Here is a 17,934-nt window from a genome sequence, read left to right as displayed (position 1 = left end):
TCTGAGCTGTCAGCACAGAGCCCGATGCGGGGCTCGAACTCACGAACCGTGAGATCATGACCTGAGCTAGAGTCGGATGCCCAACCGACTGCACCACTCAGGCGCCCCACCAAATTTCACTTTAAAATGCAGATATATTGATAAAATGAGAGCCACATCTTGGTTTCAGACCTGCTTTTGAATGCAACATCATGGGCATACACCAACTCCACCTTCTTTTTCTAGATCTGCAGATCCCCTTTATGTATAATCTCTGATCAACTACTAGGCATATGAGAAACATCACATGTTGTTATTTCAAGCCATGTAAGCTATTTGGTTTTACGTATTTGTGCTTGCTTACATGATCAATTATGTAAAACTCACTAATCAAAAAACAGCCTTACGATTCCATGGCTTTAAAGACAAAATAGAGGGGCGCCTGGGTGGCTCAGTCCGCTGGGAGTCCAGCTTCGGCTTAGGTCGTGATCTCACGGTTCGTGGGATCAATCCCCGCATCAGGCTCTGTGCTGACAGCTTGCTCAGAGCCTGCAGCCTGCTTCAGACTCTGTGTCTCCCTCTCTCTCTGCCCCTCCCCTGCTCATGCTCTGTCTCTGTCTCTCAAAAATAAATAAATATTAAAAAAAAAATTTTTAAATACATAAATGATTTTATTCCACTTCGGTTCAGCTGAACTCAGCAATATGCCAAGTGTACAAGGTTAAAAAAAAATTATTTCCTACAGTTTTTGAACCTTAAGAGCCATCCGACCTTAAACTCAGTCCTTGATTCCATGGGAGTCACATCCTGGATGTTTTGCAGTTGAGAGCATCTTTCTCAGACTCTAAGGTCTTTGAATCCTTGGGGTCTCAAGGATTCATATCCTTTGAATGGTGAGGTCTCAGCATCCTTGGCCCTTTGGCTCAGGTTAGGTGACCAACCCATGCCCCCCAAACATTGGTATGCATTTGGCATCTCCTGAAAGCTTGTTAAAATGCACATTCTTAGTTAACATCCCCAGAGTCCGACTCTAGGTTCTGCGTGAAGTGGGGCTCAGGTAACGGCATTCAAATGATCCAAAAAGTGTTTAATTCTACTTCAGAAATGTTTCTCGAATCTGTCACCTATATTCACACTTCCAGTGTCATTTTCTTGATTCAGTTCCTGAACTATCGATATGGCCTCTACTGTTGCACGTACAGGTCACCTGTAATCCTGCAGCCACTCTTCTGCCCAAGTACTCTCGGTGAGGCCCCCACAAAATCATATTATGGCTCCCCACTTCCTCCAGAAAACAGTCAATGCCCCAGACACACCACAGTGAACTTCAACATTGTCTTTTCTGGCTAATTATTTCACTCCATTGTTTACTTTGTACTCCCGTCATACAGGCTATCACAACTCACCCAACACCACAGGCACAAGATTTGCTTCCATTCTTTAAATCAGGGTATTTCCCCATTCTGGAATTCTCTGCCTCTTTGAACCCTTATTTTTCATGTGAAATCTGATTTATGCTTTTAAAGTCCAGCCAAATGCAGCAAGAATCCAATCCATTCTGAGATCCACTATGATAGCCATGCTTGCTTACTGCTAGCACAGCATTCATTCATTCATTCATTCATTCTTGAAGCCAGTAGATCTCCTAATGCTATGAATATCGTATTAATTATGAGTTTTGTACAGGATTCCGAAATTCTGGAAAACAGAAATCCTGTTTATGTTATTTTGGTAGCCCTAGAATCTTAAGTCAGTACCCTCAAAGAAGTATCATAATAAATAGTTAAAGTTTCTTTGAAATAAATTTTAAAGCAACTAACCTGAGAAGTAGATTTTCCACTTGTTTTTTCTGGTTATAAAAGTAATTTATGCCTATTTTACCAAATATGGATTATAGTAATTTAAGGGAAAAATCAATTGTGATACCACCACACAAAATGTTAAATATATTTCCTTACATATAAATCATATATACATAATTATAATCATGTATATATGTAACCACTGTGTATGAACCTAAACATACAAATTATTTTTAACTTATGATTCCACTATATATAAAACTTCATATCCTTGTGTTTTCCTCATTATTATAGAGTTTTAAACGCTTTTTTCAAGACATGATAACAAAAACAAATTATTCATTATGAATACCTTTACTTTGGTTGGATTTCATTTTTTAAATGCTGTAAGTCGTGTTTCAATACTTTATGACATTTTCTTACAGAAATCCTCTCAAAAAGTAACTCCCAAGTCAAGCATCAGACCATTTTAAGGCTTTTGATGCAGCTATAGCCTCCTGGTTTTCCAGAAAAATTAAACCATTTTCCATTCCCATAAGCAGAGTGGGATTCATACCCTACTAGCACGAGTTGTGTTACCAAAGACACAAGCAAGCAACAACCCAAAAACCCTATAAATGTTCTGTGTCTAGAAGAACCCTTTGATTTCAACATTTTCTATTATTAATAGTGAGTTCAATGAGATTGCATATTTCCAAAACGTTTAATAACAGAAAAGTTGATTCATACCCTTAGTTTACTCTTTTTTTTTTTTGGTCTCTAATGAGGTGGTATTTTTACTTACTTTATATTTTATATATATATATATATATATATATATATATATATATATATATATATATATTATGTTATATTATATTATATTATATATTTACTTTATATTTTTTAAACAATTTTAAACAGGTACTTACATTTTATTTATGCTAATTATTTTCAGTGTCTGACACTTTATAGTCATTTCTGTTATTACAGACAGATGTTTCTAATTTTTCCATAGTCAAATCAATTGATATGTTTCAAAATGCCTCCATTTGTTATTCTTTAAACCCCTGCCTTTTCAATAATCTATAAATATAATGATTTATATTTTTCAAGTTTATGGCTTCAACAAACTCTTTAATTCATATTTTACTTTATTTATACTTTTCCTCATCACTGAAAAATATGTTGCTTAGGAAGGGAAAAATATATTTAAGGTGGAAAATGAGACAAAAGTTAAAACAATGAAGAGACAAATTTTACTTTTTAATTCTTCATGAGCTAAGAACCTACGTTTATTTATTACAAGTATTTAATCAACTGTTCAAGCATATATTTGTTAATCATAATGGTTTAGTCACATTTTAAATTCTGCACTTCTGTCTTATAATGTCATTTTACGAGGTAGTAGCTGGAGTGAAACACTCAATCGTTAAAATATATATATCAATTCTACCTTAAGGAAAATAATGTCTAAGTGAAAAAATTGTTCTTCCCCTTTTCAAATTGCCCTGGTGTAACCATTATCTTCTTGAAACATAAATCTATATGCATACTCACATATACACCTAATCAGTCTTTTCCAAGGAAAAAAAATTTTTCATTTTTCTGCTTCCGATGATGCATATTTTGGACAAATGTAGTCTTCCAGGTTGCAATTTATTACAATGGTCTTCTTAAGTGTTTCACTTAGGAAAATATTTAACAAGTATGCCTAAAAGAATCATTATATTCCCTTAAAAGAAAATAAAAATCTGGGGCGCCTGGGTGGCGCAGTCGGTTAAGCGTCCGACTTCAGCCAGGTCACGATCTCGCGGTCCGTGAGTTCGAGCCCCGCATCGGGCTCTGGGCTGATGGCTCAGAGCCTGGAGCCCGCTTCGGATTCTGTGCCCCCTTTCTCTCTGCCCCACCCTTGCTTGTGCTCTGTCTCTCTCTGTCTTTCAAAAATGAATAAACATTTAAATAAATAAATAAATAAATGAAATGAAATGAAAAAAATTTAATTAAAAGAAACTTAAAACACGAGGTACTGGGGCGCCTGGGTGGCACAGTCGGTTAAGCGTCCGACTTCAGCCAGGTCACGATCTCGCGGTCCGTGAGTTCGAGCCCCGCATCGGGCTCTGGGCTGATGGCTCAGAGCCTGGAGCCTGTTTCCGATTCTGTGTCTCCCTCTCTCTCTGCCCCTCCCCCGTTCATGCTCTGTCTCTCTCTGTCCCAAAAATAAATAAACGTTGAAAAAAAAAAAAAAAGAAAAGAAAAATCTGTTTTGAAGCCTGTCTAGAAGTCTACCACAAGGACATACACATCCACACGAAACACATATACATATGTACTTTTCATATATATTCCTGAAGATATATACACACACATTTTATATATGTGTGTATAAAATTATGTATCATACTTTTGTGTATATATGTACTTGTATGTTTTTGCATATATATATGTGTATATATATAATACATCTATTATTAAATTGTTGAAAATTTCTAGGGATCTCCTGGCTATCATGTTGTTCAAAAAATATAATAATAAAAGTTTTGCTGAAGGAATATATGTGTTGATAATATCACTGAAGAGAAAAAATGGTGGCTATAGCTGGTAAAATCTCGTATCTTAAGATTATTGATTGAGCTCAATGAATGATTCAAAACACTCTTGAATGATTTTCAAAAGTTCTAAAATAAGTTAGCAAGTTGTATTCACCTTTGGTCATGTGGCTTTGGAGCAAAGGACTGTCCCAGTCTCAGGAACAATCATAACATCAACAATGTAATAAGCAGCAACCGTGATTTCTTGTGCATAAACCCTGTTCCAGACTCTCAGCAGGCACTTAGCATATATTAATTCTTTTAAAGCTTAATCATTCTATAAGCATGTCTTATTGCTATTCTTTCAATGATAAACTGAGGCTTGAAGAGGTTAAATAGTATCTACAGCATCATATTCCTAATAGAAGGCAGAACAAGAATTGGGATACAAGACCTAAATACACTAATGTCAAAGTCTATGCCCTTCTCATTACAACAGATTATCCCACAGCTAACTGTGATTAAAGTGGCCCAAACTGGAAACCACATACACACACACACACACACACACACACACACACACACACACAGTTATTATGGTACTTTCACTTCACATAGTTAATGACATGGGAAAATGTACTAGATTAAATAAAGGTGATAAAGTTTGTTGCTGAAAGATTAAAAGGTTAGAAGATTTATAAACTATCAAACCTTCAGCGGAGAAGTGAAACTTTGACCTTATTATTTGTCATATTTGCCATTTCAGTCATCACCACCACCCTCTCATCATGTTATTGAAATCATGAACACAGTAACCGAAGTGTTTCCTCTCAGTGGGCAAGGCATCATGTGAACATTCACTTGCTTCATTTCACGCTAGCCTCACAATAACCCTGGTGATCACCATTTTCCAGATGAGAAACTCAAGTTCGCAAGAGGTTAAAGATCACTTAGCAGCCCCAGGAGACAGACTCCATACTGGGTGTGAAAAGGAATTAACAAGGGAGCAGGACACGATAATCTCCCTCCCTGGGTCAGACCTTCTGTCCACCGTGCATGTTCCTTGCATCTAACCCACAAGAATACACTCATAAGGCCTTGGAAAATTGTCATTTGATTATCTTTAACATCCCAGAGTTGAACTGCAAACCTAGTTCCTCTCTTCTCTTTGCTTTATCTCCCTTTTGGCTTCCTTCTTAAAGATACGATTACTGAAACATTTAATGTAAATGGATGGGGCGTCCTGATTGGAGATGTGTCCAAGTGGACACAATTTCCGTAACAATTTCAATAACAATAAGAATGACGATTTGTTACTCGCTGTATAAACATCCATCTCATCTCCCTTCCAAACCTCTTACTCACTGGCAGGACTTCCACACAAGTACGTGCTGAGCGTGTATTATTACCTGCTACGGACACTGCCTCAAGCCAAGTCCCTCCCTCTGGAGATAGTTTTCTGGTTGTTTCATCAACCACACTGCAATTCATTTCCATAAACACCTTTTTTCTCCCTTTCATGGTAGCAGACAATGTAGTAATCCTTCTGCACACACGTGTGCTTCTCTAGGTATATTCACAAGTATGGTGAGTTACTGGTATCTCTTGAATGAGCGGCAGGAATGTTAGCTCATTCAATGAGTTGCATTTGGAGAAAAAGCCCAAGGAAAAAAGTTGCATCATGGAAAAAGGCCAGGGATGCTAATTGCATCAAGCCATCATTTTACAAATTCTTTGCTGTAGCCAAATTTTAGAGAAGAATAAAATTTCAACATGCAGAAAACGGAAGGTTTGAAACATTGTAAATGCATCACGTTCCCATATTACAAGATGACAACTAAAAGCAAAAAGCAAGTTGTCAGAATTGGGTGTTAACTTTGTATCTCTTATGAAGACACGCAAAATGCAAATTGGCAATTGTACGTAATTTAGTGCCTGTTTCCTGGCGAAAGGCTTGTCAAACATATAATGGAAACCTCTCTATCTAATTCATCTAGATGTGAATAACATGGTATTTGCATCTTTATTCAGGTATACAGAGCATATCTACACATGTAATAAGTGGATTCTTCTGTGCAAGGATACAGAAAAATGGCTGAGACACTATGACAATATTGTATGAGAAATAATTGATTTTTAATATAATTCTCAAGCATCTGAAATTTCCTTAAAGTTGCTGTATTAAAATGTATATAAAGTAGTGAAGGACATCTAACATAAGCCTAAATGCTATATAATGTAATATATGACATTCATATATCAAAATGCAAGACGAGGCTTTTCAGAGAAAAGCTGATTCATGTCACATATAAAAAGTATTATGTCGGGGCACGTGGGTGGCTCAGTCGGTTAAGCATCCAACTTCGGCTCAGGTCATGATCTCACGGTTTGTGGGTTCAAGTCCCATATCGAGTTCTGTGCTGACAGCTCAGAGCCTGGAGCCTGCTTCCGATTCTGTATCTCCCTCTCTCTGCCCCTCCCCTGCTCACACTCTGTCTCTGTCTCTTAAAAATAATTAAACATTAAAAAAACTTATGTAAAAAGTTATGTTTATGCCCATAGGCAGAACCATGCATACTCTCAAAAATATATAATATGATGTAATGTGATAGAATAATTAATAACATACTTATATTAGATGATATATAATTAATACATCAACCACATAGAATATGTAAAATATTATATAATAATAAAATAATTTAAAATAACATAAAATATATAAATATTATATTATACAAAAATACATATATTATTTTTGATTCGGCTTTGTATTATTTTATGATCATAAAGTCTTTGCCCTTGGAAAGTAAAAAGGCTATTAAAAATTGTGATACATTTTTCCTAATTAAAAAGACACAACATATTTCTCAGCAATTAAACCTAATAATGACTACAGATACAATTTCAGCTGTTAATTGATTAAACTAATTGTTTGTAATAAAGGAAAAAAAAACCCTCTGAGCAGGTTTCAGAATTAATTTATGTTTTTAAATGAGCAAGAAGTTTGTAAGTAGAATGCCTTAAAGAGACATTCCCTTAAGGAGCAAACAGTATTAGAAGATAAAATTCAATTACAAGAAGTGTATTGATGTTTTTCACTAAGTATATTCTCTTAATCACTTACATTAGCATTAATGTAATTTCAAGTTTAATTTCATTACAAAATATTGGCTTTTAATAGCGCATATGGACTTGACCACAGATAAATTAAGGAGAGTCACATCTCAGTAAACATTTGTTTTATCTAGAAAAAGAGAGGGAGTTTCACAGGCAAGCAGAATATCCTAGCCCTCAAGGAACAGACCTTAATAATAATCTCTGGAATAGCTTACAATCATTTTTAGTTCTTATAACTTTGAATAAAGCTGGGAAAGTACATAAAATATATTTTTTCCTCCACCAGAAAGCATTGCCCAATATGAGCACCCCTCTGCTATAAAGGAGAAACACACTTCTGATCCCAACAATTCTGAAGCCAGCCTTGTTACTGACTATCTCCGGGCAAGTCAGTTCACGCGTATTGGCCTCAGGTTAGAAAGAACCAAAGGGCACACAGTAAAATGCAGGGCCGCATGGGGCTTGTAGTGTATTTCATATAAAGTGCACGATAGTTTACATTTTTGAGCCGGTGTGAACAAAGAAAAATCAGTAGATTGCATGTTAAAAGAGAGAAAGAGAGGGGAAGGGGGAGACAGGCGCCTCTAGATTTTGGGGTTCTCCTGAAAAATCAGAGAAGCCTGGCAACAGTTGGCGGAGGTGAGTTTTCTCCCCCCTCTTTACGTAGGCTTATCTCTTTCACTTCCACCCGGTCCCCGTTTGTATTCCATGCTGAAGCAAAGTGCCAGTTGCCACTTTACATTTTACTGGTAATGAAATTTTTAATAGGAGAAAAATATTTGCCGTACCGCTGATTCTATCAAAGTGAGCAAGCACTATTAATTCCTGCCAGGCAGCTGCAGGCATCGGGGTCTGTGTCTCCCTAACTGTGCCATTTAAATAAATCTCCTTTCATTCTGTGATTCCGTGTCTCGGCCACACGGACCTAAAGCTCGAGGCCTTTCATCCCACCTCCTGGCTAGCCCCGACTCCTCAAGTAATCAAAGTCAGCCTTGTAATTTTGACCACAAGTGCATTGGACTCTTATATTTGCATTTTCTCAGAAGAGGTCGGCCAATACCTTTTAGCCAAATTCTTTCAACTCTTCACGTGGTCGGTACGGAAAGGCAGGAGAAACCCATCGCCTCATATGAGAAACCCAAAATCAACCCAACAGCGAAAGGTCTCCTTGTAGCGTATGATCTACCAAGCTCAAGAGACAGGTGCTTTCCCTGCTGCCTTTGTATCTTCCACTGGCTTCTTCCTTCTCTTCTGTTTACTCACTGCCCAGGAAGACCTCCTTCAGAAGGGCTACGAATGCAACAGAGGCTCAGCTAACTGCTGTTTGGGACAGGCATGTCCTGTGGAAGATGTGCTTGACAGAGAAACACACAAGGGTTTCCATGCAAGGCTCAAACTGAACGTCTTGACATCTAATTTCCAGGATTAACGGCTCTTATTTGCTGGTAATACACTTCTCATGAGGGCAGTTGGATGCAATCGGCTAACGTTTGAAAACTGGAAGGAATTTCTTATTAAATGGTAATTAAAGTGTTAACCGTTGAGAAGGCCACCTAGTTTAAAAACCAAACCCATATGCACAAAGTCTCTTCTAAATCAATACTTGCAAAGCTTCTAGTGTTCATCCTGTTCATACACTCTTTCATCCTGGAAGTGACTTATTACCCAGAAAAAGACTGTTCCATCCCCCAGCATTCCCAGCACCCACCTTCCAGAGAATCATGTGTGGGCCACAGTATCATTCCCTTCTGTACATAAGGACTGTTTATGTTCAAAAGTGGAATCAAATCAAAGATTTAAAGCAGTAAAGTCCTTGCTGGAAATTATTCCAGGATTGTCCTTGTGCCTCTACCCTGGTTGACAAGTCACTAAGAAAGAGGGGTGACGACTGCTATTGTACATCCGTGTCCCTAGAGAATGGCTTTCATCACGCCATTTATCTGCCTAGAAACGTCAAAGGGCTCCCATTGTCAGAGCATTATGGCTACGTAAGTTAGGTTGTTATTGAAATGTGTGGACCTGATGGTCATGTCTGTTTTCATGATCTCATTGCTTACAACTCCTTCCTAAGAACTCTGGGCTCCCATATCACTCCCAAGGCAAATCAAATGATGATTTCTCTCAGTCAAGGACATCTTTAGATGTCTGAAGATGTGATACGCCTATTACTTTTGAAAATATGAGGAACCCTTCTTGACATGCTGTTCTGAGAGCCTGAAGAAATAACCAACACCTTCGGAAACCCATGATTTCATAACAGCTAGAATGACAACCTTTCTTCTCCCCGGGTCAGATGCATAGACCACTCAGAAATAAAATACAAGTGGGGGAAGAAATGAAAATCACAAAGACTAGGGGGGAGAAGGAGGATATGGGTGTTTTGTAATAGTTTATAGCTGCTAGAGGGTTCAAATGGAATTGAGGTGGCCTAAAAATCCTACTACTGTTTTCATTTCTTCTTTCCCACTTTTTAAAAATGTTTATTTAGTATTTTTAAAAAATTGATGTTTATTTTTTTGAGAGAGAGACAGTTCTAGTGGGGTAGGGGCAGAGAGAGAGGGAGACACAGAATCCAAAGGAGGCTCCAGGCTCTGAGCTGTCGGCACAGAGCCCGACATGGAGCTCAAACCCACTAACTCCCAGGTGCCCCTAAAGTGTTTATTTACTATTTTTGAGAAAGAGAGAGAGAGAGGGAGGGAGATAGAGACAGCACAAGTGGGGGAGAGCAGACAGAGGGACACCGAGGATCCAAAGAGGGTTTTGTGCTGACAGCAGAGAGCCTGATGTGGCGCTCGAACTCACAAACCACAAGGTCATGAGCTGAGCCGAAGTTGGATGCTTAACCGACTGAGCCACTCAGGTGCCCCTCTTCTTTCCCATTGAAACTGTTCTTCCTATGGTTCTCCACACCTACTAACATAGAGATAATTCTAAATGCATTGGCTACCTTCTAGTAGAATAATCATGTATTATTCATGAAAGACCTTATAATTTCTCATGGCTGCACACAGGACCACAACAGCAAACAGTAAAGAGTCTGTTTTATTCTTCTTGAAATACAACTCTCAAGCAGTTTTGTGACTACGGTGGGATTCTAAACCTTTTCTATTACTTATCTATCACCGTTTCTGGAAAAGAGCATGTGGCCAATAAGTGTTCGTTTTCTTTCTCTTCCTGTCTCACAGGTTAAGTATCTGAGGCTCACCGGAGTTACAGTGCTGTCCAAAGAGGTACCACCAGGCAACAGAATAGCCGAATCTAACTCTAGAATCTTCAGTGCCCACTGCTCCTCTTTGAATTGAGTAACCCCTCAGCAATTCCGAAGACTTTAGACCCCGCTGTTTTCAATCCATGCCTGCTACCATGATTTGTGCATTTAAATCTACAATAATTACTTACTGAAACCTACATACACCCTTCTAGTTACAAAGGACCTTGTAACTAAATTCTATGTGTCTCTCTCAAGACAGACTGATATAAATCTTTCATGTATGGTCTCCCTTTCCCTCCATCCCTCACCTACCAGCCGGAGGCAGCAGATTCAGTTGAAGGTACAGATGTTCTCAGGAATGAGAACTACCTTGGGAGAAGCCCAGGTTGGTCCCCAAATCAGAAATAGCCATCGACCAGGAACATCCATGTTGAATTTGTGTGACAGAGAAACACTATTTCAGGGGAAAAATACTAAAATTTTGGGCTATGCCTGTTATGGCTGCTTAGCTACTCAATCCATAATCACAAATGTAAAAAAGCACACAAAGTGTGAAGAAGTGTATTGTTATTTTACAACTTGTATTCTAGCTAGTTTTTTCATGTGGCTCTATCCAGATCTAGGGTGCAATGTCTCAGAATGATATTTTCCAATACTTTACATCTTACTTTTAAAAAGACTTCTATGGATGGGGGTGCCTGGGTGGCTCAGTCAGTTAAGTTTCCAACTTCAGCTCAGGTCATGATATCACGGTTAACGGGTTCAAGCCCCGCATTGGGCTCTTTGCTGACAGCTTGGAGCCTGGAACCTGCTTCAGATTCTGTGTCTCCTTCTCTGTCCGCCCCTCCCCCACCCATGCTGGCTCTCTCTCTCTCTCTCTCTCCTCTCTCTCTGTCCTTCCCCACTCATGCTTTCTCTCTATCTCTTTCAAAAATAAGTAAACATTAAAAAAATTTAAAAAAGGACTTCTATGGATGGATACATATCTAATTATGGAAATGATATGCAACATACTAATGAGATACTCTATATACTTTTTTTAATGAATGTGTGGGTTCAGAATTACAAAACAAACCGTAGCTAATATCCATTAGCAGTTTTCAGGGAATAAAATTGCATTGGAAGGGACATTAGGGAAGTTATAAACAGTCTCAACTTTCCACTTTTAAAAATAAGAATGCTAGTCTCTATTACAATTTGATTATGTATAGAGGCCAATAAAATATATCATATCTTTATAAAAAGTTATATAAGTAAAAGGTGTTATCTCTGTCATTTACACATTTATGTTCATAAAACTAAAAATAGTCTTGAATTAAAAATTATCTTTGGACACCTGGATGGTTCAGTCAGTTGAGTGTCTGACTCTTGATTTGGCCTCAGGTCATGATCCCAGGATCATGGGATCGAACCCCTCCTCGGGTGCTGAGCTGGGTGTGGAGCCTGCTTAAAATTCTCTCTCTCTCTCTCTCTCTCTCTCTCTCTCTCTCTCCCTCCTTCCCTCCTTCCCTCCCCCATGCTCACATTCTTTTTCTCCCTAAAATAAAAATTAAAATAGTAATACTAATCTTGAGAAAATTGAGCCCTACAGCTCTAGAAAAATGCAAATTATTGTCAGTAGAGTAATGCAGGAGCGGTGCCATATTTGGGACTCATGGTAAGACAGTCTGTGAATGAATAGCAACCCCTTGCCAATGTAAGAAAACCCCACACGTTATAAGGCAGGGCCTTTTCGACTAGAGCTTTTCCATACTTTTAAATCTGAGCAACTTTTTAATCTCTGTCAAAGATATATTTGGTTAATGAGGGAGAGACGTATTTTGTCAACTTTTAGAGGCTTCCATTGACCTTCTGACTAGAGGTATTGGAGCTCCTGAGAAGCTGTCCTGCTGTAGCCAAACACTCACTCATGACTTCTAAGACAAGGGGAAATGTTACGAGGTAGACCGGACATCAGAGTATGTCAAAAATAACGCTACCTGCTCAATACATCATCTCATCTCATGTCTCCATTTATATTCACTAAAAGCACTGTGACCATTTCCGTGTTACAGGTGAGGAAACTAAGGTTCCAGAGGGTGGTGACAGGCAGAGAGTTTTCAGGGTTGATGGACTTCACACCATCTTTCTACACGCAGGAGCATTCTTGAGAAGTAGAAAAAAGAGTCAATAACAAAACTGATTTGAAAAAATTTAAAACCATTAGAAATTACACTCTGAAGTAAACATGTGTTACCAATGTGTTTCCAGTTTGTAAATATTGTTTTGAGGGGCGCCTGGGTGGCTCAGTCGGTTAAGCATCTGACTTTGGCTCAGGTCATGATCTCATGGTTTAGGGGTTTGAGCCCCGTCTCGGGATCTCTGCAGTCGGTGTGGTGCCTGCTTGGGATTCTCTGTCTCCTTCTCTCTGCCCCTCCCCCACTCTTTTTTTTTCTTTCTCTCTCAAAAATAAATGAACATTTAAATAAATAAATAAGTTTTGAGTTACATTAGGTAATCAACAGAATTACATAATTCAATATAATTATTATATGCTTTAATGAACATTATAGGCAAAATTTTTTAAAAGTATCCAAACACTCACTATATCATGTATAGTACAACTTCTTACTTAGTACACTCACTTTTTTTTCCTAGTATCATGATTTCAAATTATACAGTATTACTAATGTTTTCTTTTCTGTTTTTTTTTTCTGAAATAAGCATTTGCTTTTTTAAAACATTCTTCTAAAATGAGAACATGCCTCCAAAAACAATTGTAATGATGTCCATACTTGTCAAGCTACATTTTTCCCTGAACACAACTTGCCAAGTTTCTCATATAATATATTTAGTATCTTTCTCTTAGCTGGGACAGAAATGAAATAATTTATTCATTGTCCTTTGAGGACCGAGCAATGATAACAAAACCGATGATGTTGTCAAATTTATTTTGTCATAAATTACCATTATCCTATACTCTTTAGAACTATAATTACAACTCATCTTAATTACTACAATTTTTCAGATAAGACACCTGAGTCAGAGAGGTTAAATAATTTGTCCATGGAATTTAGCAAGGGGATAATTGAGCTAGGACTAGACTCAAAGACCCTGCACATCTGCACATTTACAACCAATCATACCATGTTCATGAGCAAAGAGTTTCATAAATAATATTCTGGGAGGATGCCTCTGGGTCCCCGAAGCTTATATTTCATATCTTATCATGCAATTCAAAAACATATAGGATTCTGGAAAGAAACAAATGGTCATTATGTTTACTTTTACTCATTTAAGAAAATGCTACAAATTAAATGAAAAGTTGCCTTCCTCCCAAGAAACTTTAGAAAAAGCTCTGAAAGAACTTGACCTTTGAAAATGGAAGCCATTAATTTGTTCCAAGTTTTGAGAAGAGCCATGGACACTCTTTCACCATTAGTAAACAATGACTAATGAAAATCATTAATGCAACCTATGCAGCTTGTGAAAAAAACATATCTTGCCAAATGATATGAGAAGGCAGTCATGGATAACCATTCATTTTACTCTAGAAATTAAGTGCCATATCGTTTCTCTTCTGTCAGCATGTAAGCCTGGAGTTTTGCCCCTCACTGCTCTAAATACAATCTACTCTAAAATCAGAATGTTATGAAAAATATAACTCCCAGATTGTATTCCCACCTGAGTTCTCTGAATCCTGGTGACCCCCATACCCTTGGCAAACATCCACAAATCTTCACCCCCACTGGAACCAAGTAGAACCTCTGTTTCTTTCTCCACATATCACTCCCAAGAGACCCTACAAAGAGATCGGACTCGGGATATGGGATGTAACATATGTCCCACTTGTCGATTGACTAATAGCAAATATAGACAGCTTCCTGGTCTCAAGTAGCAAAAGGAGAAAAATACACAAAGAAATGACAGGTCAGGAGTTGTGGTCATAGGACAAAGCTTCTGGACTGAGGGTAACTTTCCATCCCACACCCTGTGCTGACTCACTTTGCCCGTCTGTAGCTTCTCCAAAAATGACATACTTCACTGCTGCCCTCTGCACACTCACCAGTAACAGCCCCAAGGGGCAAGTGTGAACACAAATATTTCTTCTCAAGTACTCCAGGTGTGCAAACCTTCCCCACTCCCCACCAAAGATTCCAGAGAAAAGATTAATTAATAATCTCTAAGACTATTTTTAGGTTAAGTTCACAAAGCATTTTATCTGCAAACACCAGAAAATATAGTCCTTCTACACAGGTCATGTCAGGATGCCTTTTAAACCTCCAAACTCATACAACCTAATAGACATCCAAAGCCTCAAATTCTCTGCAAGTTACCCTCTCTTGAAGACACGGGTGTCCTCATCCAAGTCTTGCTAGGAGAAATGGAAGGTTTTCATTCACCTTCGCTTCTTCTCTCTACCCAGCAGCTCTCAGAGCAGGAAGCCAGTTACTAAAACTGTAATGGATCCAACTTAGGAAAATTAAGACCCTCAGCTTTGTGACTTCACCATGCTTCCTCAGCCTTCAATGGGTCCGCTGCTCACCACACAGCAAATCCTTGAGCTTCAGTTCAGCTCAGTGACAGAACACCTGCTTTGTTATTATGCCCAATATTAAGGGGGGAACAGAGAACTATGGGTGACGAGTACAGAAATGGTTGAAGAGCCCTTTGGCATTTCCCCTCCCTGCCAAGGAAGAACGGTTGGAAGTCCAATGGCTGGGGTCCTCACTGTTTTTGTTTTGCCACACTCGTTCCTCAAAGAAGACTGAGCTTTCTAACTATCCCCTTTTTCTAAGAACTGCTCATCAGTCCTACAATTCCAGTACCAAAAGGGTTGCCTGATCACAGCCTAAGATGGTGATTTGATTTACAAGTGTCTATAACTCCTATTACTGCCTGGAAGGAGTGTAGTTTGTCATTGATCCATAGTGATAATCCAGGGATGGTGTTTATTTTTCTAAAGAGATTGTTACAAGCAGTCCAAGTGCCTTTTAGGAAAATTGACTTTAATCCAGATCTCTGTCATTCCGAAATGTATTTTAAAATTCCAAACTATATTTTAAAATTGCGACTTGTTCTCTGATTCTGCCAACGTGATTGCCAAAAGCCTCTGGTAAGATTTTTGGAGAAAATACTAAAATCATTTTCTGAGGAAGAGATACACTAAGTCAATAGCACCCCTGTGTGGCAGTACAAGGGCATAGAAATGATAATTAAGGCCATCATTTTATAAGGGCCTTTACAACATTTTCTTCCCATAAAATTATATTTATAAAGGCCTAAAGACCCATCGACAAATCCTTTCGCTTGCCTGTGGGCAGAGCCAGACTAGTATCGGCTCATCAATTTGGGAATCTGCTATGGTTTTAAAGGTCTCCAAAGGGAAGATTTCACGACCTCTCCCGGTAAAACATTCCAGGATTTTCCTCTCCGGTCTCATAAAAATACTTTATACAACAGCATCCACCCATTTCCTCTAGTTAAACCTGCCTCTTGGGTTGAGATGAGAAACAGATGATCTCCATCCTTTATTCCTTGGCGGCCATGTATATCGTTAAAGCCATGGAGAGGGAACCATAGCAAAGTTGTTTGAAACGGATTTGGTCAGAGGAACTCATCATGGTTTATCTACAAATCCTTCCAAGGTAGGACCCACAATTACCAGGTCCACCGTTCAGAGCAGAGGGTGTGTTTTAGAGGGCCAGAATGTGCCAGGCAAAGCTCTTCACCTGAAGAGTGTTTTAACTTTCCCTTATACAAGGTGAATCCCTGTGTCCTCCAACTCTGCATAGTTCCTGACTCTTCAGAGGAGGTCCTCAAACTGGCTGTAAACAAAAGATCTTTTTTTTAATATGTACTTATCTTTGAGAGAGAGAGACAGAGAGAGACAGAGTGCAAGCAGGGGAGGGGCAGAGAGAAGAGACACAAAATCTGAAGCAGGCTCCAGGCTCGGAGCTGTCAGCACAGAGCCCGACATGGGGATCGAACTCACAGACTGTGAGATGATGACCTCAGCCAAAGTTGGATGTTCAACCGACTGAGCCACCCAGGTGCCCCTAAACAAGTTTTGAATCATAGCACCTACTAAGTTGACCTTTTTGCACCACACATCATCTGACAGTGGGACAGAACTACAATATGTCATGTTTCTTTCTTTCAATCTTCCTTTTTTCCTCTTTAAAGTGTAGCATTATTATACATTTTCTATTACTGAACTGAAGGCTACTTTACATTTTCTTCATTTAGCACTTTAAATATTAACGAGGTTTTGATTTATTTTCTGTTATTCACTTTAGCACTTCCTTATGATTTTCAAAGTCTATCCAGTATGTGTGGGGCATCTGTTTTCATAGGGCTGACATGAGAGGACCAGGCTTCTATTTTTTGTTTTCTTATTCCTTTCTTTCTTTCTTTCTTTCTTTCTTTCTTTCTTTCTTTCTTTCTTTCTTTCTCTTTCTTTCTTTCTTTCTTTCTTTCTTTCTTTCTTTCTTTTTCTTTCTTTCTTTCTTTCTTTCTTTCTTTCTTTCTTTCTTTCTTCTTTCTTTTTTCCCCCATTGATTACTATTTTGTTATTGCTGTTACTTTGGGAATAAAAAATGTAGGTTTCTATTTATATCACAAGATAAGGTCTGTTTTAATAATCGAGTCAGTGTAAAGATTAGCTTTGCCTTGTATTTTTCCACAGTAGTGAATTTTTAAAGATGAATTAAACATCATGATATCTTACTGTGGTAGGTAAAGATGTAATATACAGATATTTAATTGGGGTCCTTTAATTTTAAAACAACACAGTATAATAAATGCCAAGTTCATACTCCATAATGACTTTCTGTCTTTTCTCTAAAAAGAAAAAAAAGATAGATTCATGGAAGAAGAGAGATTCAATGCCTGTTCCATAAGTGCATGTACTATGTTTTATGCTTGCAGATAGATAATACACATTGGAAAAAAACAACCAACTGCTTCTCTTATGTAAACCTTAGTATAAATTAAATACGGGCCATTATTCATTTCATAGTTGGCTAGTGTTTATACTTGTCTTTAATCTTATTCTATAATGTCTGTATTAATGTATATTCGATCTATCTTAACCTAAATAAGCAAAAAAAAAAAGGTGGGGCGGCAGTGGGGATACAGCATCTTTTTTTATTATTATTCATTCATGTTTAAGCAGTCCCCAGCACGGAACTCTGTACTCTCAAGATTTCCAATCCAAATAAAGGCTGTATATTAACTTTGAAATTCCTCTTCCCCCCTCTAGTGGTGATGAACGGTACAAAACATTTGTGCTCAGTATTTGAGGCTGATCCATACAAGAAAAAACATGGCA

General features: G+C 38.2%; 1 protein-coding gene across 7 annotated transcripts in view; it reads right to left on the bottom strand.

The window, feature by feature from the left end:
- NYAP2 (neuronal tyrosine-phosphorylated phosphoinositide-3-kinase adaptor 2) overlaps positions 1–17,934 on the bottom strand; it is a 268,339-nt gene that overhangs the window by 11,958 nt on the left and 238,447 nt on the right. The window lies entirely within an intron of this gene.

The sequence above is a fragment of the Felis catus genome, chromosome C1 (assembly GCF_018350175.1).
Source record: "Felis catus isolate Fca126 chromosome C1, F.catus_Fca126_mat1.0, whole genome shotgun sequence".
In the NCBI taxonomy this organism is placed as follows: domain Eukaryota; kingdom Metazoa; phylum Chordata; class Mammalia; order Carnivora; family Felidae; genus Felis; species Felis catus.
Note: the sequence above shows the minus strand (reverse complement) of the source record. Positions and strands in the feature narration are given on the sequence as shown.